Below are 9515 nucleotides of genomic sequence, written 5' to 3'. Positions count from 1 at the left end.
CAATTAATTTGTTCTTATATGACTTATATTTTTCTTTCGCCTTCTTTGATCTGTCCTTTATGAATTCCTTATATAACGCATTCTTCTTTTTACATGCATTCTGTAATCCCTTACTCATCCACGGTTTCCCACTGTAATTCCTTTTGTTTTTATACTGCTTACGAGGACAGTTCCTGTCATATACTTTCTTAAATATATTTAAAAATTGCTCATATGCTTTATCTACGTCTTCCTCTTTGTAAACTGCTTCCCAGTCTTGCCCCATAAAGTCCTCTTTTAGCCTCCTTACAGCATGTTCGTTCATCACCCTCCTATAAAAAAGATTTGTTTTTGGCCTTTCATTTCTAACATGGCAGTCATAAACCAAAAATACAGGTAAATGATCACTAATATCATTTATAAGTAATCCACTAGACATTTTGCTATCAATATCATTAGTAAATATATTATCTATTAGTGTTGCATGCTGGGTTGTTAATCTACTTGGTTTTGTAATTTTTGGGTGTAAACTACATCTATATAATGTGTTAATAACTCCACCGTTCCTGTGTGCTTGTTAGGATTCAACAAATCTACATTAAAGTCACCACATATGAACATTAATTTATGACTTATTGACGAGTAATTTTTAATTTTCTTTGAGTGGAAAGAAGTTACCAAATGTTAACAGTTCAATACTGGTACAATCCCACTGAAAATTAACAACAAAACAAAATAAAATTAACAAAAAATAACAAAACTGAATAAGCCACAGAACTAGCTAGCATCCAGAGATTTATAACAATGGTAGCCAGTTAATGCAACATTATGAGTGGCTAACATTATTTACAGTTCACTATCCTTCAAATTTATTTTGGGTAGCTAGCTAGCTAGCTAGCTAACTAAATATCTAGCTAGCTGTGTGCTAAGGGAGTATAATTGTCTTAATTGCTTCTAACATTTTAGCTGCTCATTTCAACCTAAATCCAGAATATAAATGATATTTTGGTGATCTGGTGCATGAATTAGCTTGAATGAATGATTAAATTATACTTTTAAAATTTTACAGGTAAAAACTAGACTATAAAGTCATTAGTTTTTGTTGATTAAAAATAACAAAGATTTGACTGAAAAAAATTGATTATAACTAACATACAGTTTTGTTTAAAGACTAATCTGGTAACTACAGGCTGTATAAAGAGTTTTGTGTACAGTTTGTGAAAGGTGAACAAAAAGAATAGCAGAGCAGTAATGAAAGAAACAGCAGTGGGTGTGTTGTTATGTGTAGATAGAAGAGCAACAAAAGAGAGGAAGTAGGTGTCAGTCTGCTCTGTCTGACACATAGATCGCTGTTTTCTTCAACTCTCTTGGCATGAAAGATATGTCAGGCTTCATTTATTTTCTTTTGATAGGCTCTCATAAAATGTTAATTACATTCCATACATAATTTTTCCACATTCATCTTTGTTTTAGTGCAGTTTTTGCTGCAGAAAAAATATAGAATTCTCTTATAAATTTGTTCAAATAATTAAACAGGAACCAGGCACACTTCAGTTTGTCATGAAAAGATCAGTCTGCTTGATTTTTATTTTCAATTGCTTTTCTTGATATGAGGATTGGTGAGGTTTTTTTTTTATTTTCTTTGTTTAATTATTAAATAATGACAGGTGGAGTGACAGCAGCAGGACAATTCATACTTTCCGTGTCTGCTTCAGTCCACTGATATAAATTTCCTCATTTTTCCTGGTCCCCGATGGTACGCAAAGCCATTATTTGCATGTTCGTGTGCAGGCAAAAAATGTGCATCTATGTGGAGCTCAACAAAAAGCCCCAGCAGCACATGTAATAGAATGTGGGTGTATGCGGACATAAGGTTGAAGTATGAATAGTATAAAAAGTATTTAAAAAATATATAAAACGTCCATGTCCACATCTACACGAAACTGTAAACTGGCCTTTACATTGTTCTACTATGTTCATCAACTAGACATGACCTTTGTCTGGCTGAAATCACGTGCAGAGCAGAGTGGTGTAATGAGGGCCTTTTCAATGAAAACACCTGCCTGCTGCATCTGGAAACGACACTGGTGAGAGCAGTGAGGGTGAACCAAAACAATGAGCTAGAAGGTGCAAAATGCTCTGCAGAACCGAGAGGAACTGCAGAGTTGTGGGATGAGTCTCTGTGGGTCTGTCAGTACGAGTAAATCCATTCAGTGTGTGCAGTCATTTGATTCTTTAATAATATAACAGCTGGCTTTGTAAACTGACCAACCCAGAGTAGAATGAGCTGCATATTACTGTGTGCTTCAGGGGTTTGGAATATCAGGCGGCATCACAGATTTATTACAGATGTTTCATGTGGTTATCAGTATAAAATAAAGAATTAATATATTTTCCCTTGAGTCACACTATAGACTGGATTAATAGCTTAATAAAGTGATTGTGCATTTACTTTGCTGAGTGAAGAAACTGGGTTCAACTCACTAGAGGTATGTAACTCTTGCTGTCATCCCTGCATTTTATTCTTCACTGCAGCCCTGAGGAATACACAGTCAAAGTCATACTGACAGGTTGGTTGTCAACTTCCCTCCACTGCCGAAATTTCTATCAAACACTTCCATCAAAGTACAAATAGTTTTCTCAGGGACCCCTCACACAAAACACACATTGCCTGCTCAGCCTTCAGGCAGCTGATAACGCTGCACAGGGAACATGTTGTAGTGCTGCACTTTCTGCTTCACTTCCACCTGCCACTGTGTTGTTGTGTACAGCTGTGGTTGTGGCTGTTTGCTGTTGTCAGTCATGCTGTTACAGTCTGTGCAGAGGGATCAGAGGTCATGATGCAAATATTGTGCTAGTGGTTTTCTGTACAACAGGGCAGTGCTGGAAACGTTGTTTTTTACCTTGCTGATTTGTTTTCTGCAGCATGAACTACAGAAAGCACCTGTCACCTGCAAGTCTTTATCAGAAATCCATTGTTCACTGTTTGCTGTTTCATTGTTTGCTGCAGTATTTAGTACCCACTGAGAAAGAAAGCACCAAATAAAGTCCACATCTTGTTGTCTAAAGACACGTTTGTAATGAACAATAGTGGCTGAATCTTTGCAAAGAAAATAAAAGCGAAGAAAGGTTTTGGAATGATAAAAATTAAACCGTTATAGAAGTCAGACTTATGAGATACAAAACTAACACTTGGATTAGAAAAAATAAAAAAAGAATACAAAAAAGGGCAATATCCCAACAGCTGTGCCCTATAAAATTACAGAATATAAACATCTTCTAAAAAAAAACAGTAATAGAATATAAACATTTTCTAAAAAAATACAGTAATTTATTGTGATTTTATCTTTTTTTTCTTTTTAGTGGAAATTTTGTGTATTTAAAAGCTTTTTCCATGTTAAAAAAAGATGCAAAACTTTAAACCCCAGGAATTTTTCCTTTATAAAAATTATAAAAGGTAATTTTAAATATATTGACAACAATATGTGGCTAATTTTTGAATAGCTATAAAGTAATATTAGTTAGCAAAATAAACAGGAAAATTCTGTAAAATTTTTTTTTTTTCTTTTACAGTGTGTAACGCATTGCAGCGTGGCATTGTTGGCAAATTTCCATCATGGGCTATATAGCACAAAGTGTCCATTCAGGCAGTCATTTAGACATTACAGTGAGCCACACTCAGTGACCACTTTATTAGGTACATCTTTACAAGCTAATGTAATCCAATACAACTGTTGTGCCCCAAGTCTAATTTTATGATTCCTGTAATGTTCAGTTTTTGCTGACACTGTCATGGAGGTGTCATAGTTAATGACAGTGTTGTCCTGGACTGCATGATATTGAGAGTTATTTAAATGGAAGGAAAAAGTATAAACACCTCTGAATATACTGTATTGTAGTCACCTTTAACTGTGACCACATCTAATTAAATTTACATATTTCCAACAGCGTCATCAAAAACTGGACATCATAAACTTTTTAAAGGTGGAGTTTATTGGCCAGTGTATTGGGCTGCATTAGATGTGCAGGTGGCCATAGAATGTACAAACATTAGTGGAGTGATTTCACACACAGCCTAGATAATAGTGCAGTTCCTGGAGCTGCTTCACAATAAATGCCCCCCTGTGCCTCAGATGTTATGTGAAGCAGCAGCATTATTTGCATTAGCAGTGTGCAAATAAAGCTCGTCCAGAGCTGCAGGAGAGCAGATCAGTAAACTTTGAGGCTTCAGCGGAAAGTAAGAACAGGTCAGTATGTCCTCTAAACCCACTCATTCTCTGTATAAAATATCTTCTTCTCTTATCACTCATACACATACAGAAGTGCTGTTACAAAAAACATCCTCAACACACGCACATAAAAACACACGTGCACATACAAACAAAAGCAGAACTGCTCATACACGCTCACAGACACAAAGCAGCCTCCACAGAGAGTGTGAAAGGTCTATTCACTGCTGTGTGACTCCAGCAACGCAGGGTGCCTTGTGAATCTTAAAGCAGCTGAAAGCGTCACCGCTTTGTTGCCGCAGCTGCTGTGATTCTCCCTCTGTCTTCTGTTATTTTCTATTTTTCTGTCCAGCTCTCTTTTTTAACCTTTCTCTTTCTATTTTCATGCCTCTTCTCTTAAGTCACGTCACTTACTGTATCTTGTGTCTCCAGCTTCCTTCTGCCGAGCTTACTGATAGCATTAGATGGAGAGAAAAGTCTGATCCTGCTGATACTGACCGTTCAATAAATGTCACATACTAGATACCAATCTGTATTTTCCATAGCCTGATAGAGGGCGTTTGATTTGAATTATAACCATGATATATTTTATGTATTTGTTTTGTAAATGTCAGGCACAGCTGCTTTAATGCAAACATACTGTTAGAAAATAAATAATAGGCCAAAGGCATCTTATTGCATTTTTCATTAGAGACTGTAGAGTAGAGTGTGGATACCCAAACTGAGCCCGGCAGGACCTGGTGGGGTTCGGACTGAAATTTAGAAATTATGTTCAGGTCCAGGTCGGGTTCGGACACATACAGTATAGATCAAACTTTAGGCTAGATGGCTGTAGCACTCAAATGTCTGCTTCATTTAATGATAAGGAGAAAACACTGTACAAACTGTGTTGGGCTCAGGTCGGGTTTGGAAGTTAGATACTGTAAGCTTGTTGGGTCCGGGTTGGATTCAGACACCACACTTTTATTCACGGGTCAAGTTCGGACAGAAATACTGTATGTGGCCCAGTCCGTGCTCTACTGTGGAGATTCAAAGAGCAAAAAAAAAAAAAAACAAGTTAAAAAGAAATCAATTTCTTATCCAAAAATGATAAAAAAAACCAAAAATACAGTTTTTTCTTGGACAACATTTGTCATATTTGCTCATCAAACTAGCAGTTCAAACGTGGACCTTATTCATATTCAACACAAATACTCATCCAGTTTCTCGTCACATCCTTCATACTTTTTTTTTACCCGCATGGATGTGAAATAGGTTTTAAATTGCATTCAGAGTGGTCTAAAAAGGTTTTAACCTGCAGACACGCTGAACAGGTTTATTTATTTTTTATCCTAAATCATCTGAAATTGTGTCTTATTCTTTCACTCTCAAAAGTGATATTGACATTCCAGTTGCATGACTGAGATGGGCCCAGGGAGATTTCTTCTCCAGGTGAGAGCTGTCATTTACTGGAGAAGATGTGAAGGCTTTGGATGAATAGATGACAGAATGTAATTTAAACTGAACCGGAGTGAAACTGAACCACAGGCCCTGCTTACACAATATGAAAAGATGTCTTAGAACTCTGTCTCTCTCTGTTTCTGTATTTAATGAGTAATACTGGTAAGTTATTGATTACTCATAAATCACTGCTGCTTTGTGCCAAAGAGCGACAGGGGCCGCACACAAACACACACATACATTTTAGCTCTGCATCACTGAGTCTGTGCTGGAGCTCTATTGTCTTTCTCCTCCAACCAGCAGTGACTGTCCTGCCATCGTCAACATGCTAAAGGAAGTGAAATGTTGGTCAAAGGCAACATGTTCCAGCTCATTCTGAGCTATGGCACTTGTTGATGACTTTTCTTTATGCAACTGGTGTGAAACCTGAAGAATGCAAACACCTGAGGGTGAAGAAAGTGCTTCATTTACACTGAGACACCAACGAAAAAAATCTACCTGGAGAAGCAACGAAATTCAGGAACTTCTGCCATTAAGGGCTGATGCTGAAATTGTCTGACAAAGTCAAGAAATGACAAGAGACTCATTTGTTAATCTACGGCAAGCCATCGACATCTACACGCCATCGGCTCAGCAAGTCTGTGTTAACACGTTAAAAAAGTGCATGTTAACTAGGGGTGGGAGTATTTACAAATTTTCATAAGCAAGTACTTGTAGATTTTTGACAGTGTGTACACATGTACACTTTTTCCCCCATATGGTAGCCCACTACCCTGGATGTGAATTACAGTGTGCCCTGAGGGGTGCGGGGGTGATGACAAAGGATGCTGCCGAGACTTCAGAAAAGTTGGAACCCTGACCCCTGTATTTTTAGCCAGTGGCATTGAAGCTCCACTGGATGTGTTAATGCACTTGCGTGTGAACATCCATGCTCACTGAGCTTGATGGCTTGCCATATTTATGACCATATTACAAACCTGGCTATGTGCTTTTTCATCATGTCCCGCCTCCTGCTCTACCCAGGTGCTACCTCGTGTATAAGCCAAACAGTCTCCTGTTGTGTGCTACATATGTGAAGGAACGACCTTGAACCCAGAGTTCATATGAGAAAACAGGAAGGGTTGCAGAGAGGATTTGGTATAGACCAAGCTTATATGTCCCCCGCTTCCCCATTTGTAACCACACCTTCCTTGTATCGTTTTGATTTTTTACAACTCTTCAGTTCTATTTTTATACATATTGTTTTCCAGTGTGAAGTCTTTGCACAACAACAGATATAAACCTTTATTAAGGGGATCTTTAATTTTTTTTATTGAATGTGGTTTGTCTCTAAAAAAAAGTATGTGTCTGCTGTATGTAGAGTGTAACAACCACATCGACTCTAGATTTCCTCTAAAACACAGAGGACAGCACTCTGCTCTGTGACATCTACGCCCCTCTAGAGCACATAAAGTGTTTCCTTCCTGAGAACTGAGCTCCAGCCTGCCTGCCTGGTCTTCCCCTCTTGACCACTGAAATGGGAGCAATAGGACTGAACTATCCAAACAATTCACCTCTAAAATGGAGGGACAGTTTAGCAGTAATTTACCAGAGAATGTAGGGCATGCAGTGAAATATGGGAGTAAAGTAATGGTTCTATTTGTTCTGTGCAAACTAATTTTATCAGTAGGCTAGCCTAAGGGGAAGAAATAGAGATGAAGCAGACAGATAAATAAGAGAGAAAGGGAGCGAGGTCATCAGTCCTCTGGAGACAGGAAATGTGTCGATAATGTGGCCAGAGAGAGGAGTGGGAGGAAGGACCACAGAGGAGAGAGGAAAGAAAGAAATGCAGGGGGTGATAGTGAAACAAACAAAAAGAAGGGGATGAGAGACAGGAATAGATGGATGCATGTAGAATGTAGAAAAGGTCAACATGAAACCACAAGGCCCCAGCCAGATGCTGCTGCTGCTCTCATTGACCCAAGATCACTCTCATTCATGTCAGCACAATTGAGTTCATGCAGCTTTATTGGCATGACTCTTAACTGTACATTACCAGGAGTGTCTGTACAAAACAAAACATCAGGACTTCACAATGAAGATAAGCAGATAAACCAGAACCACAATGATTTAGGTCTAAAAGTTTCATCTAAAAATAAAATATTTCAAAACATTAGTTATTTGTCAGGTATTGACTCTTAAAATGGGCCTGGTGCAAACTAAGATTTCCAACTGTGTGATCATGTATCTAGATCTAGAACAATATAATGTACCTGTGTGTAATGAAAACCTTGCATCTCCAAGTGCTTCTGCAACTAGGCCACTGTATTTTTAGCCTGACATCGGTGCATATTTGAGTTTATCCAATGCCCTCTAAAAGGTTTTCATCAGACAAGAACCACAGCACTGTCTCATCCCCTAAAAGAAAGGTATTAAAGGGAACATTACACCAGAGTAGGAAGCTAAATTCACCAAGTACATGCCTACAGGCAGTGGGTATTTGTGCAGGTATCAGTACATACATACTGTACATACATACATTTGACTATCACATTGTATACTGAAGAATATGGATACACTATATATAATGTGCAGTGTACAGAGAGTGGAGGAGATGTGCCAGGGCAGTGTAGTGGACAGCACACCAGCTAGGGCAGATTTTTGCAGAATTTTGAGAAGATCTACACAAGAATATACAAATTAATGTGCGTTTCCATTATGTGAATACTGTTTAAAATGGTTCATCGAGGTAAACAGCTGCTACTTTTCCAGTCAGGTACCATTAAAGCGAAGAGGTTCCACTGAGGTTTACAGCAATAATAAGACATTTTGTGCTTCTGCATTCAGTGTAACCACAATATATTTGTGTCAGTCACAACTTTAGTGGACCAGAGTGCATCATGTGTCCTACATGAGAGTTCAGATGTAGAAAGAATGGAGAAGTATTGTGTGGGAAGATAATGTCATAATGCAAATGAGTGATCTGGTTACCTTGCATCCGAAATGTAGATTAAAGCCGGTTTGAACTGTGTTAACATTACAGGGGGAGGAGGGGAATAAAACCTTCACTCAGTCTTCCAGATAGTATTTGAATGACTGTGAAACTATAGGATGTGGTTTGTATTACACATGGACTGTCTGCAAGACAATACCAGTATCTTCCTCTAGCTGATGTTGCAGCAACACATTCACTGAGCTTTTACAGAAGCCAGATGAGAAAGGCCAAAACCTCCCCAGGGGGGTTACAGGATATTTAAAGGGGGGGCAAAGATACTGTGTGAATGTGAGTCAAAAGTCACTCCTTCTCTGAGTCATAACTCAAATCTGAACACACAGTCATGACATAGATTCACTATGATGTCAATACGTCTGCTGTTCATTACAAATAAACATCATAAATCCAATCTGAAATTTAAAAAAGACACTCCAGAACTCACTTGAAAATAATCACATCTTAAGTTGTCTTCAGAATAAAAGTAATACAGTAGTAATTGTGTATATGTCCATGGGTGTTAATTCAGCATACTGTAAATGCCAAAATGTAAACAAATATAAACTAAAAATGACATATTGGTTCCCAAATACAGGCCTACATGTTGGTGAAAGCATGTTTGATTTTATTTTATTTTTTTGATTTGATTTGATTTAATTTATTCTTTCAAGCATGTAAAGACAGTTGATATGTCAACACACATAATTTTACACATATCCAACAAATGCTAATCCAATATCAATTTGCTTATACCTAGTACATGCTTGAATGGAGTAGGAAGAAATCAGACTTATCCAGTCCTACCCCATGACATCATCTTACCATCACTGGTTTGCAAGCAGTACTCTACATAGATAATTCTCTTCTACACCACACAAGTAATATACTAAAAAAAT

At 37.8% G+C, this 9515-nt stretch overlaps 1 protein-coding gene across 1 annotated transcript in view; it reads left to right on the top strand.

Moving 5' to 3' along the window:
* The window catches only part of lrrc75a (leucine rich repeat containing 75A), a 48029-nt gene that overhangs the window by 13428 nt on the left and 25086 nt on the right, over positions 1-9515 (top strand). The window lies entirely within an intron of this gene.

This window comes from Monopterus albus, unplaced genomic scaffold (genome assembly GCF_001952655.1).
Source record: "Monopterus albus unplaced genomic scaffold, M_albus_1.0 scaffold8.1, whole genome shotgun sequence".
NCBI lineage: Eukaryota > Metazoa > Chordata > Actinopteri > Synbranchiformes > Synbranchidae > Monopterus > Monopterus albus.
This window is presented reverse-complemented; position numbering and strand designations above follow the sequence as displayed.